This window comes from Haematobia irritans, chromosome 3 (genome assembly GCF_050003625.1).
Source record: "Haematobia irritans isolate KBUSLIRL chromosome 3, ASM5000362v1, whole genome shotgun sequence".
Classification (NCBI taxonomy): Eukaryota; Metazoa; Arthropoda; class Insecta; order Diptera; family Muscidae; genus Haematobia; species Haematobia irritans.
This window is the reverse complement of record NC_134399.1, coordinates 49,038,627-49,057,776: the sequence shown is the minus strand read 5'-3', so window position 1 is coordinate 49,057,776 and position 19,150 is coordinate 49,038,627. Positions and strand designations below refer to the sequence as shown.

The 19,150-nt window shown below is 35.0% G+C and overlaps 1 protein-coding gene and 1 long non-coding RNA gene across 2 annotated transcripts in view; one reads left to right on the top strand and one right to left on the bottom strand.

Annotated features, from left to right (window-relative positions):
• Positions 1 to 19,150, top strand: part of Cdc2rk (cyclin-dependent kinase 10) — a 75,658-nt gene that overhangs the window by 13,861 nt on the left and 42,647 nt on the right. The gene's annotated exons all lie outside the window — the stretch shown is intronic.
• Positions 8,491 to 9,254, bottom strand: LOC142229690 (uncharacterized). Its single transcript, XR_012720463.1, has 2 exons — positions 8,984 to 9,254; positions 8,491 to 8,920 (listed from the first exon to the last, which is right to left on the bottom strand). It is a non-coding gene; the product is annotated as an uncharacterized LOC142229690 (long non-coding RNA).

Below are 19,150 nucleotides of genomic sequence, written 5' to 3'. Positions count from 1 at the left end.
TTTTGGTGCTTTTGAAAAGTATTAAATTTAATTGACGATATCTTCTCATACAAAAATTTAGAATAGACTTTCAATACCTTGAGAAACTATATTGTAGGGTATTCTTTAGAAATGTCAAAGGACGAGTGACGAATTTCTGAACGTGATAAAGATGTCATTTAAACGTTTATATAAAATTCACAAAGCACTCATAACTGATATAAGAAATAGACTCCCTCCAAATATTAATATTTCCAAATTTAATGTCGAAAAAATGTTTTGAAAGGCGTTACAATAGAGGTGCATATGAATTCGAAAAAGGGAAACTTTTGCTTTTTCAATAACTTTTGAACCATTCCAGATGTAGTCATGAAATTAAGTTTCTTATCAATAAGAACTATTAGATTATATACCATTATGGTTCAGAAAATAGAGGTTGAGGAAAATTAAAACTGCCTGAAATTAATACACAAAAGTGTGAAGTGTTTTTTTTTTTTAGTAAAGAATTGAAGGAATGTGGTATTTTGGTGCTTTTTGCCCTTCGGGAGTTGGCATCACTGCACACTTTCTCATTTCTTTCTCAATCGATTATAACAAATTAAGATTAAGTTTCGATGAAGTTCTTATAGGTGTTGAGAGTGCGATATTAAATATTTTTTGTGGAACTACATACATATATTTTCTAGCAAATAAAGGATAATCGAGAAATTGAAATTACATCAAAATTTCTCCTATTGAAATAAACAAACTTTGTCATGGATCCGAATACATAGCATCTCCATGACTAATGTTTTTAGTTTCTCAAAGGAAACTATTTAATGTTAGTGTTTGATTCCTATTCAACCGTCGAACGGAACGGACGTGTTTTTTCAATAGCGGATAAACTCATAGTAATAGGTACCTACTACGAATTTCAAGTGTGGTGGGATATTAAGCCACCATGCAGCGAAATTCCAAGTCATCCACTGGGTTGCTAACTTCAGGGCCCAGTGGACGGGTATCGACTGGAGTTATAAATCTGGGCAATGACCAAGAGTTAGGCCCAATTAGTCGACCTGTAGACGGGTCGACAGGTGGCGACACACTGACAAGTCGAACTTTTTCTAAGGTAACGACATCAAAAGGAGGTAATCCCTCACGAAAGAGAATCAAGGAACGCAGAAATGCTTTGTTTATCCTAAAGAAGTTAGGATCAGTCGACCCAAGCACGTTGTCGGCTAAACAAAGCGATTCCTTAAAATGGGCTCAAGGAATTCTTGAGACTGGAAAAAGGGAACGATCGCCGGATGAGCTGCCATCCTCCAAAAGGGATCAAAGATCGTTTGCCTCAGTTGCTAAAGATAGCCTTGTGATGGCTATCATTAATAAAGGAGCATTGGACGGTATGGTTCCAAAGCAAAAATGGGGGGAAATTGAGAATGCTCTATCTGTCGTCTACTCACAGGTACTGGAAAAGTTTCCCGGCCCAGATCCTCGACACCAAGAGGCTGGTTGGTATCAAGGACGATTTAAGCTAGTCGCATTTGAGGACCAGAGGTCCATAGAATGTTTTAAAGCTGCTCTGATACTAATTGGTGAAGTTTGGGAAGGAGCTGCTCTAGAGTTAGTCGAGAAGAAAGACATACCGGCTAGACCTAGAGCACATGCCTGGATACCTGCAAACCCTTCTGACCCTGAATCTATTTTAAATAGACTGAAACGATGCAATCCAGATCTTCCAACAGCTGATTGGAAGGTTGGCCGTTTGGATGAAGTGGATGGACCAAGACGGCATGCAGTGTTTATATTGAACACTCAGTCTTTGCCACATCTGGCAAAGTCCCAGGGCCGTGTATGTTATGGCTTTCATTATATCCAAATGAAGGTGTATAAAAACGATCAGCTAAAGGATTCAGAAATGGACAAGCCTCTGTCTGAATCAGAAGTAAGCGGATCCTCTTGCGAAGTCGAGGGAGATACCAAAGTTGAAGACATGGATAGATACCGTATGCGTGAGGAGGCTTCTATTGCCTCAGAACTCACCAAAGTCGAACCTATGGTTATTGCGAGAGTCACCGATATCTCTGAAGAGGACATTCTTGATGACTCGATCGAAGCGGCTGATGTGACGGTTGTTGAAAATCTCGATGGTCCTACGGATCCTCCAGATAAATCTTCATCATTGTAAGGCTGCATGTGCTGCCTTAAAAGTTCTCCTGATGAAAGGGGACATAGATATAGTTCTTATTCAAGAACCATATGTTTACAAAAACAAAATATGTGAATTAAGTACTCCGGGGTTCAAACTATTGCAGTATACTGGTAATGATGTAAATCGAGCCTGTATAATTGCTAAAAACGAGCTCAATTTGTTTCTGCTTCCCTCAATGTGCAATACAGACACTGTCGTTGCAAGTTTAGAAATAGCCAAATGCAAATATTGGGTATCTTCGGTCTACATGGGACATGACAGGGAGATGCCTCCATATGCCGTTAAGACCTTAGTGGAGGAGTCACTGAAAACAAAGGCGAAACTCATTATGGGATGCGATGCGAATGCACATCATAGTATATGGGAAAGTAGTGATACTAATGAAAGGGGAGAGTCGCTAATAGAGTTTATTTTGCGTACTAATCTGGTAGTTTGCAACAAGGGAGATGTCCCAACCTTTGTCACTAAAAACAGGCAAGAGGTTTTGGACATCACCTTGGCCTCGCAAGAACTAAATGAAATGATATCTGAGTGGCAGGTTTTAAGTGAACACAGCTTCTCAGATCATCGCTACATCAGTTTCAAATTTGATGTTCATATCACCAAGATCATATTTCCGCCAAATGTTAGGAAAGCTGACTGGAATAGGTATAGGGAATCGTTCAATATGATGATACCGGAAATAACAGAGACAAATATGAGAAATGTGCAAGATATCGAACACGCAGTGGAGCGGATTACTAAGGCCTTCAACATCTCACTGAAAGCTGCATGCCCTAGAGGAAAGCCAAGGGGGAAACATCGACCACCATGGTGGTCTACGGAATTAAGTAATATGAGGAAATCCTGCAGGAAGCTCTTTAACAAGGCAAAGTCCACCAGAGCCCCTGAGGACTGGGACGCTTACAAGAAGAATCTGAGAGGATACAAGCGAGAACTGAGAAAGGCTCAGCATAACTCTTGGAATGCTTACTGCAGCAGTATTGAGAATACGTCCGAGGCTTCCAGACTACGGAAGGTTCTAGCATCCACCAACTCCGCTCCAGGTTTCATTAAAACATCGGAGGGCAATTGGACAACGTCCAGTAAGGAGACGCTGGAGGTACTATTGGACACACATTTTCCTGGAAATCAGACGGTTGAACCATGTACTGGCGGTGCCACAGTTGCTCAGCGGTCGTTTCCTGTCGAGGAAATTGTATCGGAAACTAGAATAAGATGGGCGCTAAATAGCTTTGGACCATTCAAATCCCCTGGACCTGATGGAATTACTCCGGCGGAGTTACAAGCTGTAACTGACAAAATTATCCCCTGGTTGTCGGTGATATATAAAGGATGTATCAACTTATCATATATCCCAGGAAAGTGGAGGGAAACAAAAGTCGTTTTCATACCTAAAGCGGGAAAAGCCTCTCACTCGAGGGCGAAGGATTTCCGACCAATCAGCTTATCCTCATTCCTACTTAAGACTCTGGAGAGGATGATAGATATTTATCTTAGAACTAGCATCGATTCAAGTTTGTTCTCGAAACGACAGCATGCATACTCGAAGGGCAGGTCTACTGAGACCGCACTACATGAACTAGTCAGCTTTATTGAAAGCTCACTATCTGTCAAAGAATACACAGTCGTGGCGTTTCTGGACATCGAAGGGGCGTTCAATAATGTCCATCCGAGCTCGATATTAAATGGACTGACAACTCTGAATGTTGATCCATGTATACTCAGGCTGTTAGACGAACTGCTAATGAAGAGACGTATTTCAGCCACACTAGGACAAGCAAACATACAAAGGTATGTGAACAGAGGCACTCCCCAAGGAGGAGTCCTATCACCTCTTCTTTGGAATGTTGCTATAAATAGCCTTCTGGTTACTCTAGAAAAAGAAAGGATAAAAGTGGTGGCATACGCAGATGATGTGGCTCTGGCAGTCAGGGGAAAATTCCCATCCACAATCAGAGATATTATTCAGAGGGCCCTCCGGATGACTGAGAAATGGGCGAAAGACAATGGTCTTGGGGTAAATCCTGCAAAGACAGAATTAGTCATGTACTGCAACGATCGCAAAACTCCCACGGTTAGGCCTATTTCCTTAGGGGGTATTGAAATTCCCTTTGGTGAATGTGCAAAATACCTTGGCGTTATTTTGGACAGGAAGCTGAACTTTAAGCTTAATATTGAAGAAAGGGCGAGAAAGGCAACTGTAGCTTTGTACTCGTGCAAAAAGGCAATAGGAAAAAAGTGGGGACTGAAACCAAAAATTGTGCATTGGCTATACACGGCAGTGGTTAGACCTATAATGCTATATGGTGTTGTAGTCTGGTGGCCGGCACTTCAGAAACCGACTTGTTTAGATAAAGTTCAGCGTATGGCGTGTTTGTGTATTTCAGGCGCATTCAGCAAGACAGGAACAAATTCCCTTAATGTCGTGCTGCATCTATTGCCTTTAGACATTTTGGCCAAACAGTCAGCTGCAACAACGGCTGTGCGGTTGCGCGAACTATCGCTGTGGTCGGAAAAAGGTTACGGTCACAGTTCTGTCCTCAAAACAATGCCAGATGTGCCTAACGTAGTGGATTACACTTTGGCGAGTCCACTTTTCGACAAAAAGTTTGAGACTCTAATCCCCAACAGTGAGGCGTGGTGCACACAGACCCCGGGGAATAAAGAATATATAGATTTCTACACTGATGGCTCCAAATTGGATGGACAAGTGGGGTTCGGAGTATATTCTAATGATCTGGAACTTCGAATAGCGAAAAGATTACCTAATCACTGTAGTGTTTTTCAGGCTGAAATATTAGCAATAAGAGAGGTGGCGAATTGGCTGAGAAGTAATGTTCCAAAAAATGTGGGCATTAATATATACTCAGACAGTCAACCTGCAATAAAATCCTTGGACTCTGTGTTCCTCAACTCGAAAACGGCCATCGACTGCCGCAAATCTCTCAATGAGATGGCTGAGCAGTACAATATTCACCTAATATGGGTGCCTGGCCATAGGAACATACCGGGGAACTGCGAAGCGGATGAGTTGGCAAGGCTAGGGACTACCTTACATATTCCAGGGGAACTAGAATTTGTTGGTATGCCCCTAGCTACCTGCAAGCTCATGCTGCGTGAGAAGGCTGTTATGATGGCAAATGTTCGATGGGAGAATTGCAAGGGTTGTAACGACACCAAGCAAATATGGCCCCATTTCAACTTAAACCGCACACTAGATATGCTAATGTTCTCGAGACGTCAGATATCACTCCTGATATCTGCTATAACGGGTCGCTGCCTGATAGGCGATTTTGCAAAAACTATTGGCGCGAAGTATAATGACTATTGTATGAGCTGTCATGATGCGGAGGAAAAAGAATCAATTAAACACCTCTTGTGTGAGTGTCCTGCATTTTGTGTAAAGCGCAAGCAACTTTTAGGAGCATATAGCTTCAGCTTACTGGCGGATCTGGAAAACGTTAACTTAAGCAGTCTGCTACTGTTTTTGGAACAATCTGGTTGGTTCAACAAAGAAAAATAATCAAGAAGGTTCAGCGGTTAAAACTAGAAGTGCCCATATGTAATAGGTACTTTTAGTTAATGTGGTATCACAATGGACTGAATAGTCTAAGTGAGCCTGAATCTTAATCGGGCTGCCACTTTAACCTAACCTAACCTAGTGTTTGTTTAAAACGTCATCTTATTTAAGTTATGAGGTTTAAACCTATCCAAAGAACGATCAAATTAGAACTGACCCACTAATTCATTAGTCAATAACTTAAATACTAAGGTAACAAGATAAAATAAAATATTTACAAGTAGTGGTGAGAGTGGATCCAAACTTAAGTAGTATACAAGTGAGTTTGGAGCAGGGCTGCCACTAAAATTTCAAGAAAAATCGTCACTTTTTTCGATAAAAATTGTCATAATCGGCACTTGCATTTTAAAAATCGTTAAAAATCGGCAATATAAATAATATTAAAATTAAACATATTTTTTGGGTAAACACAAAACAAAAGTATTTATTTCATATACCAAACGGAAAATTAATGTACACAACTATGCATTTCAATAAATAAATATATAAATAAATCAGTTTAACATTACCATAAAAATAATTTTCTGGTTAAACAAAAATATTTCGTTATTTTGTATAAAAAATCTATTTTTCTAAAATATTGTTATTAATTGAGTAACATTTTTATTTAAAAATTCAATATTTTTAAACTAAAGAAGTCTCGGGTTTTCCAAAACATATATATGTGGTTTCTTATTATACTGTACTAGAATTTTGGTATTAAATCAACTTGAGTTATTTCATTTTAGGTTATTTTTTGTAACAGAATATTCCATCAATAATAATGAGAATAATGAATTTTTCTCCAGCTATCATCTAATTTTAGGTTTTCTGCTTAAAAAATTCTACGTTTGCTGTGGAGTTTGGAAAATCATAATTATTTGTACGAATTTTGGCAAAACTCGAAAAGCCAAAGTACTCCACGTTTTGTTTCCGAATTTTTCCCCAAAATTTTCCAAATTTGTTTTGAAATTTTCAAAAATTTCTTCAAAATGTAAAAACGTTAACTCCCTAAACTATGTGTCTAAAGAACGTAGTTAATATCGTTAAAATCGGAAAAAACGGAATTGTAGGGCTGTTTTCTTTTTGCACTGGATGCAGCATTTGTATGGGCTATCCAGAACATCGTTGCACTGGTGTTCTATCCAGAACATCTCGTCAGTGCAAGTCGCGCCGATGTTGCCAGATTGTATTTGAATAAAGTGACGTTTCTTCGATTCACAATAGCAATTTATTGTGACTATTTTATCGAAAAATATGAAATTAAAAGTGATACAGTGTCATAAATAATCGCAGCAGTAAATATTTATTACTAATTGAAGCATTTCATACATTAAAAATGCAAGATTTAACTTCTTTTCTGTGATTGTTTTTAAACAGCCGATGACAGTGTTGCATATTTTTGAAGATGTCCTGGATAAACGAGTACTCTGTTTTATTTTAGTCCTTAACGGCTTAGCATATCCAGTGCTAAAAGAAAACAGCCCTAGTATTGAGTATAATTGACGACATCTTTTCATACAAAAATTCTGATTAGGCTGTCAAAAGCTTAAGAAACTCAACTATACTGCCATGGAATTTTATAGTTATGAAGTTGGAATTGATCCTTTTTTAATCAATATTGTTATTATTTTTAAAAGTCTGGGGACGAGTGCAGAATTTCTGAACTTGATAAAAATGTCATTAGGGTAGGTATGCGTTCATAAATTCGTAAAAATGCTTCAAATTAAATCAATACCGAAAAGTTCTACAATACATCTTTGGAAGTTTTTTTTTATACCCTGCCCCACACTGCGGAGCAGGGTATTATAAGTTGGTGCATATGTTTGCAACACCCAGAAGGAGACGAGATAGACATATGGTGTCTTTGGCAATATTGATCAGGGTGGGGCCCTGAGTCGATATAGCCATGTCCGTCCGTCCGTCTGTCTGTGAACACATTTTTGTAATCAAAGCCTGGTTCACAATTTAAGACCAATCAGAATAGATGAGAATAGAACTCTATTGATTTTGGAAAAAATCGGTTCATAGTTGAAATTTTGTTTGAAATTTTGCAATAGGAGTACAATTAGTAGTGTAGTCAAGTGTGCTAAATTTCTTTGAAATCGGTTTAGATTTAGATATAGTTCCCACATATATATTTCCCCCGATTTGCACTGGTCATACCACAGAAGCCAAAGTTGTACTCTGATTTACTTGAAATTTTGCACAGGGAGTAGAATTAAGGTTCTAGTTATGCATGCCAATGTTGGTTGAAGTCGGCTCAGATTCAGATATAGTTCCCATATATATCTTTCTCCCGATTTTTCGTCATATGACCACAGAGGTCAAAGTTGTAGTCCGATTTACGGGATGCACAGGGAATCAATATAGTAACTATACATGTCAAATTTGGTTGTAATCGGTTCAGATTTTGATAAAACTTCCATATATATTTTTTTCGATTTGGACAAAAATGGCCAAAATATCCACATTTTTCTTATAAAATCGACACTGCTACGTCGAAAAGTTGTAAAAACTACTCTATTTTGTCTATGCTTCTAATACATATCCATCGACCGATAAATCATAAATACACTTTTGCGAAGTTTCCTCAAAGTTGTTTCAGATTTAAATGTTTCGGATTTAGGTATAAATATTGCAAACATGCTCTGTGGTGTTCCACCCCAGGGCTTTAGCCAACTGAAATTTTAAATCTATAGATTTTGTAGAAGTCTAACAATTTTTGTCCAGATGGGGTCAGATTTACATATGTGTATAAGGGAGCAAAAACATTTATTTATAGCATTTATATTTGACGGATTTGATATGGTATCGAAAATGTGGATCTACAAAGTGGTGCAGGGTATAATAGTCGGCCCCGCCCGACTTTAGACTTTCCTTATTTGTTTTGTTTTTTTTTTTTAGTAGTAACACATTGAATTGCACCAGGCTGGAGAAGTTTTTGTGGTGGGAACTTGTATGTTACACTTTATAATATTTTTTGGTGCTTTTTACCCTTCGGGAGTTGGCATCACTGGCTGAAACAACTTTGAAGCAGAAATGTCACCAACATTACTACGAGGAGATAATCCAACGCCGAAATAATTTTTGGTGTTGGTCGGAACTGGGATTGAACCCGTGACCTTTTGAATGCAAGGCGGGCATGTTAACCAGTACACCACTGAGGTTTCCTTTTTTTTCCAAATCTAGAAAATAGTAAAACAATATGAAAATGACTACTAAGGAAATAACAAATACAATCTACTTACCTACATAATCTCCGCAATAAAGGTAGCGATATACACTTTATCGAAGGAACACAATTAAAACAATTATACTAAAATTTCTTGATTTTCTCAACTTGTCTTGTGTTAAATTTGTTTGGAAGTGATGCCCCTGACGGCGTTGACATTTGACATAATGACATTGAGGTTGTTGTTAAAACTGATGGATCGTTCACACTAAAAACATGAAGCACTTTTATTATGTATTAGAACCCATTTACTAGAACGTATGATAGATGAAAAAGAAGAAACTTTTGTTATTTGAAATTTAACAAGTACAATTTACGCAATGAATAACAGTAAAACGCATTAAATTAAATTTACTATATAAACATTAAAATCATCTTGACTAATGAGGCTCATTCCACTTCGGTGCCTGCGTCAATAAGCAAAATTGCTTAGAAAATCAAGAAGGTATTGTTGAGAAGCCCCCATCCTCAAGGTACGACTGTTTGGTGATCTGGGCAACGTTTGCTTTTTACAATTACGACAAGCAACGAAACCATTGCTCTTTTGAAGGAAACGTTTCCCGCGATTAAAAATGGTTTAACTAGAATGTAATTTACTATCTCCGCGTGGGACATGTATATAAAAGGGCGACTCCTTCAGAAATGTTATTGCATAATCGAAATCTACTAAATGTTTTTTAATGTTTGAAGTTCTATTATTTAAGCAAACTACTACCTTTTGGGCAGTATGCCTGTTATTCTAAACTAACTGATTGTTTGCTACTTAAAGTAGCCAGTCAGTTTAGAATAAAAAAAAAACAACTGCCAAATACTTTAAAATGTATTATCTAAGTTCGTTAAATAAACAAAATTTATTTTTCCATCTGTAACTTTGTGTATACATCTCGACTACTTTTTTTAGACGTGTATTTCAAAAATCTTTTTAACTTGTTCATGATATAGTCAGATATGATGTTATATCTACCATATCTTATTAGATATAGTGCTATATATGGTCCTATCCAAGCATATATTATTAGATATGCCAGATATAATTAGATATTATACTATATATGATGAGATCTGCAATTATATCTAACCAGATATAGCACCATATATACCATATCTGTGCATATCTAATTATGTCTGAACCAATATCTGAACAGATCCAATTAGATCCAATTTGATATTATTAGATAAGATTGGATCCTCCAATTTTTACACGGGGTGCTATCAAAGTCCATTAAAAACGTCTGAACGACTACTTAAATTTCCAAATTCAGACTCGACTACAAGTGAAAATTATTTTTTGTTTCGAATAAGAAACTACTTTAAAATAAATGGTGTCCTGAGGAGGCCTTTCGAAATAATTATCAATAAACGGAAAATTTTATATAAATGTAAGGTAGAAATGTATGTGACCGAACTGGTTGAATGTTACACGACAACTACTTTTAAGAAGAAAATCACAAACCGAAAATCAAAAAAATGAATTCAATGATAATGGAACAATATAGATTTGCACATATACATACATACAGTAATGATCAATAAGAAAAATATAAAGGTTCCTATTCACGACAGCTCGGCCTTACCTGACTAGACATCGCCTCGATGTCGCCTTCGTTGTCTGGTTCATCTTCTGGGGGCAACACGCACCATCTCTTCAACTTCTCTGCGGTATACACCGAACTAAAAGGCTTTTGGCTGACTTGCATACCCTTTATGTCCTGCAGCAAATAGCGATCCTTGCCAAGAATCTTGGTCACAACATATGATTGAAGTTCGCTTTGAATGACTACAAGATCATTCACGTCATACTGTTGTGACTTACTGTGGTGTTGATCAAAACGAGTTTTCCATTGTTCACGGCATTTTTGTATATTTTGCTGTGGCTTACTGTGGTGTTGATCAAAACGAGTTTTCCATTGTTCACGGCATTTTTGTGTATTCTGCTGAGCCTTAATATGATTCTGTTCCACTGGCACATCAGCTTCAGGTTCAGCTATTGCAGCTAGAGGTTTATTTTGTATTACATCTCGAAGCTTGAAGTTAAACACCAACTCGTGTGGACTAAATCCAGTAATATTGCTCTTTTGGGAGTTCATCGTCCACTGGATACGTAGTACATAGCTATCCCAATCTTTTGCGTTTATCACTGAAGTTCGGAGGTAATTCAGGATAATACCGTTAGCCCTCTCAACTTGGCCGTTTCCTCTGGGGGTTCTCACAACAGTCTTTATGTGACAAATATCATATTCGGAACAAAAGACTTCGAACTGCTTAGAGGTAAAAGCCGTACCTCTATCGGTTGATTATTTGTTCTGATAAACCAAAATATCCAAACATTTCATTTAATATATTTACCACTGGCAATGTTGACGTATTCCGTACTGGTCGAACAATCAGAAATTTGGTGAACGCATCACTGATAGCTAAAATATACGTATACCCCTTCTTACTACGCACAAAAGGTCCTAGATGGTCAACATGTAATGTCTGGAACGGTGTTGGATTCGTATTGCTTACGTACACCTCGGCTTCTGGCTTGCCTGATTTTGCTTCATAAAAACAACACTCTACGCAGGCTGCTATGTATTCTTTGACATATTTTCTTACACGAGGAAACCAAAAGTGGTCAAATAGTCTCTGAATAGTTTTCTCTATGCCAAAGTGAACCATATGACAATATTTAACCACACGCCATCTGACCGCTTTAGGAACAACAAACAACAATTTCCCATTATTTTTTCTATACAGCCGTTGATTTTCGAGCTTATAATCGATCCGAATTTGTTGTTCTTGATCCGATTTACGTTCACCATTCAAAACTCTAATTATATTCGATAATTCCACATCATGTAGCTGCATGGTCAATAACCAATCGTCGGTGGCGATTGAAATTTGTGCTACAGATTCTTCAACGGGTGCTCTGCTGATGGCATCTACATGAGCCATTCTACTACCCGCTCGATGTACACACTCAAAATCGTTTTCCATAAGCGCCATCCACCATCTTGCAATACGTGGAATTATTTGCGTCTTTGCCTTTATAGACGAAATCGCCGAACAATCCGTTATAATCCGAAACGGTTTACCAAGCAAATATATTCGGAATCTGGCAAGGGACTCGAGATTCCGTTTCACTACATACTCGGCTAAAATACATCACCACTTGCCAGGAACGTCCCTCGTCTTTTGTCTGTAACAGAATACCTGCCAGGCCAACACTGCTGGCATATGTGTGCCTCATGTAATGCAGTAAAATCGTACATTGCTAGAACAGGTTGCTCACAAAGTCTTTATTTCAAAATACTGAATGCTTCTTCTTGCTCAGGTCCCCAGATAAAATTACTGCTTCCAATCTTAGTTGTTAATTGGGTGAGAGGTTTGGCGATTATTTGGAAGTCTTTAACAAATTTTCGGAAAAATCCGCACAACCCATGAATCGTCGCACCTCCGTAGCGTTCTTTGGTTGCCGCTACTTCTATATTGCCAACAATTTAGACCTACCCGGTCTAACTCCGTTTTCGTTTATCTGATGTCCAAGAAAATCAAGTTCATTTGCCAAGAAACTGTATTTATCATACCGAAGCGTTAGATTACATTCTTCCAAAGTTTTTAAAAATTTATTCAAAATTCTTATTCCGTCTTCGGCTGTCTCACTCGGTATGATAACATCGTCCAGATAAGCTATCACCACGTCCGGTTTCGCTTTCTCAACCACTCTCATAATCATCTCCTGGAACACTGAAGGCGCATTGACTAAACCGAAAGACATACGGTTGAACTCGTAGTGTCCTTCCTGTAAAAAAAAAGCGGTGAGAACTTTAGATGATTATATATATATAAAGGGTGATTCTTTTGAGGTTAGGATTTTCATGCATTAGTATTTGACAGATCACGTGGGATTTCAGACATGGTGTCAAAGAGAAAGATGCTCAGTATGCTTTGACATTTCATCATGAATAGACTTACTAACGAGCCACAACGTCGAATTTTCAGTGAATGGGCCCTAGAAAAGTTGGCAGAAAATCCGCTTTTTTATCGACAAATTTTGTTCAGCGATGAGGCTCATTTCTGGTTGAATGGCTACGTAAATAAGCAAAATTGCCGCATTTGGAGTGAAGAGCAACCAGAAGCCGTTCAAGAACTGCCCATGCATCCCGAAAAATGCACTGTTTGGTGTGGTTTGTACGCTGGTGGAATCATTGGACCGTATTTTTTCAAAGATGCTGTTGGACGCAACGTTACGGTGAATGGCGATCGCTATCGTTCGATGCTAACAAACTTTTTGTTGCCAAAAATGGAAGAACTGAACTTGGTTGACATGTGGTTTCAACAAGATGGCGCTACATGCCACACAGCTCGCGAATCTATGGCCATTTTGAGGGAAAACTTCGGAGAACAATTCATCTCAAGAAATGGACCGGTAAGTTGGCCACCAAGATCATGCGATTTGACGCCTTTAGACTATTTTTTGTGGGGCTACGTCAAGTCTAAAGTCTACAGAAATAAGCCAGCAACTATTCCAGCTTTGGAAGACAACATTTCCGAAGAAATTCGGGCTATTCCGGCCGAAATGCTCGAAAAAGTTGCCCAAAATTGGACTTTCCGAATGGACCACCTAAGACGCAGCCGCGGTCAACATTTAAATGAAATTATCTTCAAAAAGTAAATGTCATGGACCAATCTAACGTTTCAAATAAAGAACCGATGAGATTTTGCAAATTTTATGCGTTTTTTTTTTTTAAAAAGTTATCAAGCTCTTAACAAATCACCCTTTATATATATATATATATATATATATATATATATATATATATATATATATATATATATATATATATATATATATATATATATATATATATATATATATATATATATATATATATGTATGTGAAACGCATACTTTGGCGACAGTAAAAATGCTACGTTTTTGTTACATACATGCGTTGACAAGAATATCTATCATATATGTATATCCGATTTTGGTCCGATTTACATGATTTTCTTACATATATTCTATTTCTTATATGGAGCGCATACTTTGAACCACATAGTATGTTTTGCGTACATTTTGGCGACAATCCGTTACTTGGCTATGTTGCCACATGTTCACATTTCGTTCTTTATTTTCACCGTTTTCACAGGGTGGTTCATACTTTTTATTCCACTTTCTATACAGGACGGTTCATACGTTCCTTTATATTTTACAAATTCCATGTATGGGGAATTTCATATAATTTCATGTTGGATTTATGGGAAGTAATGAATTTCGACGTCAGTTTTTTTTATTGAGAAAACATCAAGTACTTGTCTCCATTTTTCTTAATGGAGTATATCAAATATATATTTATACTACATTTTTTATTTATAGGGTGGTACATCCAGAAAAAAGTGACCCCTTCATTAAGTTAAAATGACATTTTTATTTATTTGAACCATGTGATTTTCGTATAAATTACGTAGAATGCATTCCATATATTAGTTTACATTTTCATATATTCATGTACCACTATACTACAGAATGAAAAAATTTAACTGAATTGAATTCATATATGGAATGATTTTATTGAACTTTTTTTCATTCATTTGGACAAATCTTACATATTTGTGGTAATCCATTTACTTCAACATTAGAACTGCTTACCTTCGTTTTTAAATACAATTTTATTTATTTATATAGTGATTTTTTCTTCAATAAAAGACATGTTATATTAATATATTAAATATATTTATTAAGTATCAACAGCATCGACTGGTCTTGAAATATTAGTTTATTATTCCACTATTTCCAATTTCCACTTTTAATAAGTTTCATATAATTTCATGTTGGATTTATGGGAAGTAATGAATTTCGACGTCAGTTTTTTTATTGAGAAAACATCAAGTACTTGTCTCCATTTTTCTTAATGGATTATATCAAATATATATTTATACTACATTTTTTATTTATAGGGTGGTACATCCAGAAAAAAGTGACCCCTTCATTAAGTTAAAATGAACTCATTGTGAAGAAAGTTGAACTTCGTATAGCGCCAAAGACATTTTTATTTATTTGAACCATGTGATTTTCGTATAAATTACGTAGAACGCATTCCATATATTAGTTTACATTTTCATATATTCATGTACCACTATACTACAGAATGAAAAAATTTAACTGAATTGAATTCATATATGGAATGATTTTATTGAACTTTTTTTCATTCATTTGGACAAATCTTACATATTTGTGGTAATCCATTTACTTCAACATTAGAACTGCTTACCTTCGTTTTTAAATACAATTTTATTTATTTATATAGTGATTTTTTCTTCAATAAAAGACATGTTATATTAATATATTAAATATATTTATTAAGTATCAACAGCATCGACTGGTCTTGAAATATTAGTTTATTATTCCACTATTTCCAATTTCCACTTTTAATAAGTTGCTGCCTAACGAGTTTGTCCTTCTTTCAATACTTACAAATATAAAAAAAATCATTAACCAATTTTTTCACAAAAGGATAGCGTCACTGAATATTACCTGTTAATTGAACATTCCAAAATAAAAACGAATGAAGGGGTTGTTATTCTGCTGGTGTTTTTTCCTTTATACACCATCACGAAAATTGTCTTATTGTTTGTTATTTAATAATTTTCAAAAAACGAAAAATGTTCTCACTAATTTAAAATAACAAATATTTTATATATTTTATTTGTTATTAAATTATTTTACTACATTATTTTTTAACAATCTCTCCGTATACCATAACAACGCGATTCCAACTAAAAAACAACCTACGCGCAAACATATCGATACATCGATGACAGGTATCGATTACAGGTAGACAAAAGAAATATAGGAAAATTTCCTATATTCTAACAAGTGTTTTTCCTTAAGTTTTGAAAGGATTGAATACTTATTAGTACGAATGAACTAAAATAGTTTTCTATGCCAAGTGTTATTCGTATGTATGATAAGCTTTCTATAATAAAGAAAGTCAGAATTGTCATTTTATAAGAAATTTTACTAAATTTGAGGAAACTAGGGTTTAGTTCGGTTTTGTTTTTACGAATGCTTTGTTATCAGTGAAAAAAATTTTCTTGTTCAGTAGTAAATTCTTATACCCAGCGAACAAAACAGTATTAGTAAAATTCCATGCCTTATTCTAGTTAATTAACTTTTCCTAACTGCTTTCAGTTTAGGATTTTTTTACTGAAACAAGTAAATTTTATTATTTCACACAAATATTTAACTTAATGGAAATAAAATGGCTAAACTAAATTGATGAACATTTTGTCCTTAAGTTTCGAAGACACTTTTTTCTGGGTGTACTATGTACTGTTTTGGATCTTTTTCTAAAGATTACGTTTCAATTTTTAAATATGAAATTTTTAAATTCATTGTTTTAAATAAATTTTGAATTAAAAATTAAAAAAAATGTTCCATTACTTTTTCTTGCCAGTTTATTTTAATTTAATTGTATAAATTACCTTTTTAATTAAAAAATTAAAAATTTTCAAACAGTGGCATAATTTACTTGATGTTTCTATCTTGATTGAAAAGTTAATTGTTTCAATTAATTTATTAATTGAAATTTTAAACTTCTACTAAATTTTTATTGGACAAATTTTTGTGATATTTTTTCCTGTGTACACTCATTGGAGTCTTCACTCAGTGTAAACGGCCCTTAGATTTCACAAACGACAAATTGAGTTAATAAACATTTATGGTACATCTTGAGTAAGAATTTATTATACATGAGGTATACTAAAGAGCACAATTTCATAAAAAATCGAAATAAACGAGAAGGAACTTTGAATAATGAGTTCATGTGAAATGGAATTCGTGCCACATAAAATAAAAAGCAATGATAAAAGGTCCGTCGAAAATATGACAAGATCGCGATTAGCTGACAAAAATTTGGATGCTGTGTTATTTTTACTTAAATCGAAGTACAAAAGGATTATCACGAGTATACGAAAATACGCCTAATCTAACTTAATCCTTAAAATGTTTGCTGAGTAAGATAGCGATATGAAATGGCCTTTTTATTTATTTTTGTCATAAAATTTTTGTTTTTCTTTTCTTCACAATGTTGAGTGGGACTATGTGTTCGTTAAGTATGATAGCAATTTAAAATTGCTTTTTAATTTACTCTTATGTTCTTTTGTTATAAAAAAAATTGAATTAATCTAAATTGGTTTAATGTACAACAATTTTTTGCCGCTGTAGATTGTTATTACTTAAAATATTTAAAGAATCCCGAAAATTTCGGGATCCCGAAAAAAATCTCGAAAAATCCCGGGATTCAATATTTTGAAATCCCGAATCCCGGGATTTTTAAAAATCGATCCCGAATGAAAGCCCTAGTCGGTACTAAGATCGTGTTTCCAAACCTAAATTACAGGTGCAAAACAACAATAAATATTTTCTAATCGAAACATAACATTCAATTTCTATTTATTTCGTAATACAAAACCAATGAACCGATGTACAAATTCGTTAATACAACCTTTACTCTTTGAACACCAATTGTAAACATTACGACTTTTTAGCACAGTAAAGAAAAGTAACAACAAATTTTTTGATTTTCACCTGCGAAACACCAGCGTAGAAAAGTTTATTTCAATAGTCGGATTGTTTGTTCGCTTTCTGCAGTTAATTTTGGTTTTTAAAATAATTAATTCTAAACTAAATTTTACTCAATTGATGCGTGCGTTTGTGTCCAAATTTAACAAGAATACGTAAATTCTCGATAATACTATAGTATATATACAGTTTACCTGTATAATACAGAGTATACCCAGAAAAAAGGTAAACTGTACTATAGGTTGAATTTAATACCCTGGAGTACTTTTTAACTACACTTCACGAAATTACATCCTCTCATAGAAGAAAAATGAACTAAAATTAACGAACAAAAACCATGACCTTTTATCAATAAAGTAATTCGTTCTTACTATTTTTGCGGGAATCATATGAAAATTTTCTTCTGAATTAGTTCATATTGAACTTATATGTACGGTCAATGAACTATATACCTAAGTTTAGTTCATAAAACTTGAGACAAAAACGGAAAATTTCATTGGGCTGTAGAAAATTTTGAAAAAAATAAACAATTTATTTACAAACAAATATTTTTGTGCAATAAAAATAAGTTAAATTTAGCGTTAGTTTAACTACGTAATTTAATTCTTTAATATATGTCCATACTAAACTTTTAATGTGCATTATTTCGAAGACCACCTTTTTAATATAAATTAATTAAACATGAATCACCCTGTAGTTAGATGAATTTAATTCTACTTCTTGGAAATATGTGTTAGCTTTTGTTTTTGAAACTATTCTATAAATAGAACACATGCTTGTATGTATTTGTATACAAATACACATAATTATGTATGAATGGTGAACAAAGCCATATTTGGTTAGTAGTACGGATGTTGGCTATGTGGCTCAGTGCATAATACTCGCGTTTTGAAAACTGATGGTACGTGGTTCGATCCTCCGTCCGGGGGAGGTGCAGCGTGAATTTTTTTTGAAATTATGAATTCTAATAAATATTTCTAAATTGTTTGTATATTGAGAAGATAAAGTGCAAAATAGGTCATGCAGATACAAAATGTCTCAAATCTTCTTCCCCTCCATACGCGATGGAAATTACTTTTCTTTTGTTACAAAACTGGTATTGGTTCATTTTTGGATCATACCAACAGCCAACGATCACATATAATAACTTATTTTCATATAGTGAGACATATTTCATCCAAAAGTACAGTTAAAATTGTATGGCTAACGAAGCTGAATTTAAAATTTGCAAATATAATCTATAAGAAGCATTTTTCTAGGGAAATCATAAAATTCTCATCAAACGTACGCTCAAGAAACTCGCTTTTGTAACAAATGCTCCAAACACAAAATGTGCTTCAAGCATATATATTTTCAGAATTGGTCGAAACAAAATATTGTTTGTATTGTTAAAACATATTACGTTTCACTTCAGGCATACACTGGTAAAAAATTAATGAAGTGGTCTTTGTGGATATATATTTTCAATGCGCCAATTGGTTTCTTCCATTATTTTACTTGCTGCATACTCTCTGGGTCTCTCTTTCTAAAAACATATATGTTCATAGGTTATTTCTAAATTAATATTAATATAATTGGATGCAAATCCAAGCGTATTATATTTACAAACATTTT